This window comes from Neolamprologus multifasciatus, chromosome 15, assembly GCF_963576455.1.
Source record: "Neolamprologus multifasciatus chromosome 15, fNeoMul1.2, whole genome shotgun sequence".
NCBI lineage: Eukaryota > Metazoa > Chordata > Actinopteri > Cichliformes > Cichlidae > Neolamprologus > Neolamprologus multifasciatus.
In genome coordinates, this window is record NC_140453.1 from 24,127,844 (window position 1) to 24,130,814 (window position 2,971).

Consider the following 2,971-nt stretch of genomic DNA (forward strand, 5'->3'; position numbering starts at 1 on the left):
CTTCCTCTGCCTTAGCTTCTCATTTGTTTCCTCAGCCACAACATCGACACCCACCGTCACAGCGCGGACCGCCGGTCAGGTGATCCGGGCTCCAGCTTCAGGTGGAGGTTTGGTTTGAGCGTGATGTGGGAGGGGTGTAAATGTAGCAGGAAAATATCCTCCCAGCTATGTGCTGTTGATATACAGTGGCTTGCAAAGTATTCGGCCCCCTTGAACTTTTCCACATTTTGTCACATTACAGCCAAAAAAATGAATCAATTTTATTGGAATTCCACGTGAAAGACCAATACAAAGTGGTGTACACGTGAGAAGTGGAACGAAAATCATACGTGATTCCAAACATTTTTTACAAATAACTGCAAAGTGGGGTGTGCATAATTATTCAGCCCCTTGAGTCAATACTTTGTAGAACCACCTTTTGCTGCAATTACAGCTGCCAGTCTTTTAGGGTATGTCTCTACCAGCTTTGCACATCTACAGACTGAAATCCTTGCCCATTCTTCTTTGCAAAACAGCTCCAGCTCAGTCAGATTAGATGGACAGCGTTTGTGAACAGCAGTTTTCAGATCTTGCCACAGATTCTCGGGAAACTCTAGCTGCTTCAGTCCTGGCTGTTTCATCTGGGCCGCCTAGATGCCGAGAGGGCTTTGAACGTCTCTGTATGAACCTGCATTAATTAGTTCCCTTCATATCAGACCAATCTGTGAACCTGAGAAGCAACCTCACACATAATGCACACATAAAAGTCTGGTGTTAACAGTGCCTGGTCTTTCCTCAGCAATAATTTAGTTCACTCCCCAAAAAATCCAAGTTTTGAATTCATCTTCAGGATTTCACACTCAAGTCTGGAAGGTGGACGTCTCCATGTCAGGCCTCTGATGCTCAGTTAGAGGCAGTTGGGCTGTGACAAAGGCTCTTGGCTGATAATCTCAGCCTTCTGAAACGGAGTATAACGTCTTTTCCCACAACCACCACAGTTGCTCACTGCAGCTGCATCACCTAGTGTTAAATCCCTTGAACCAAATTAATCGCTGTAGTAATTATCCAGTGGAAGGTTCTTTCTAATTTGTTCTGTTCAGTGCTGCTGGTGACTTTATTTTATATAATGTGTTTTTTAGCAGGCGGCATTCTTAAGAGATGTGAGATGTCCAGTTTCGACCAATCGTGGAACAGTAAAGAGTACTTCGAGATATTACGTCTGAACCAGAGTCAACTCCAGATGTTCTCTTCTTAATTGGATCGAGCCCCACGTCACATAAAAACACATCCATGCAGACAGGCAAACCGAACCGGTCCCGTCACCATCCTAGGAAAGTCCGGAAAGGTGACTAACCAGCTGTTTGATTCTTTTAGTTTGATATGCCAGTGAGCAGAAACATCTGGACCTGCTGTGTGTCCTCACTCAGGTGTGGCTCCTCGCAGTGATCAACATGAAGCAAGTTCAGTTTGTTGAAGGTCGCCTGCTGCATCAGGTGGTTTGTTTGAAGCGCTGCTCTCAGCTTTCAGTTTTCTAACCAGCGTCCCATTACAGACAATAAAACATTCATGACTCCTCTGCGGTGTTTTGTCCTTCCACTTACCATGAAACCTTTACAGCATGAAAGCATTAAATATAAATTAAGTGTTTTAAGTGTTGATGGAAGCCGAAGCCCTCATCATGATTGTCTTTAAGAAGATAAAACCAGCGCCTGCTATACTTTCTGGCTTCTTTCCAGAGTTTTTAAATCAAGAGCAGCCACTCAGGCAGGGCTTTCTCCAGCTGCTCTAACAGCCTGAGCTTGTACATACAGTCTTATTATTTAAAACTTTAAAGCCTCGTAGACTCGAGTCTAGCGTTTCTGACTGACACAGACTGAATACATCATATGACCTCATCAGATGCTTTTCTGCTCTTACTGATCACTCAAAGCACTTTTCACGCATCTTTTTGTTTTGTGCCCTGAAATGCTTCATCCACTTTGCATCCACACCAAACAGACACAGCTGTGGTAGGAAGCCGGAGAACCCGGAGGAAATCCAAGCCGGCACGCCAGGAAACCCGGGAGACCCCAGGTTTCATCTTGAGATGTACATCAAAGAGAAAAGAAAGCACCACAGGAGACGGCAAATACCATAAATAGACACAAACCACAACAAGAACAAAAACACTTCAAAGAGACACAAAAAGAACACAAAGGACAAAGAGACATCAGTAATGACAAAGACACAAAACTACCATAAATAGACAAAAAAATAAGATTCAAGCATCTGCATGCAATGAGTAGGCAAAAATAAGTGCATGCAAAATAATACAGAAGACATAAAACCACGTGAAAGCAGCAAACATTTACCTAAACAAATATAAAATAAATATGAAACAACTTTCTACAGTTTTAAGAAGACAAAAATAATCTTAAAAGAGAAAAAAACCTTTGAATGGACAGAGCAAAAGAAAAGGAAATAAAACGCCTACAAAGTAACAGAGAAACAAGATTGTAGACAAAAACTGCAAACCAACACAAAATTGCCAAAAGACACAAAAATGATAGCAAAAACAACAACCACGACGACAAAACACTCCTATAAATGCACGTGAAACAAACGATTAAAACACATCACCACAAAAACATATAAAACAGACACACTACTAAAACGTAAAAACAAACATATGAACACATCATGAAACAATTCGAAGACACAAAACAACAACAACAAAGCAATTCATGAACTGACTACAAAAAACCGAGCACAAAGAAATCACCAAACTACGGAAAAAGATTACAAAAATAAAACGACGTGAAATACGATGAGGCAAAAATAACCACGAAAAAGATGAAAACATTTTGTGAGAACCGCTGAAGAGACACAAAAACACACAATCAGCATAAGATATTTGAAATGTAAGATTTTTTGTGACCAGTGTTCAGAAATAAAAACACTATTTCCTATATTTTTTTTTTTTTGTGTAACATTGTCAGTTTTTCTCAGTTTT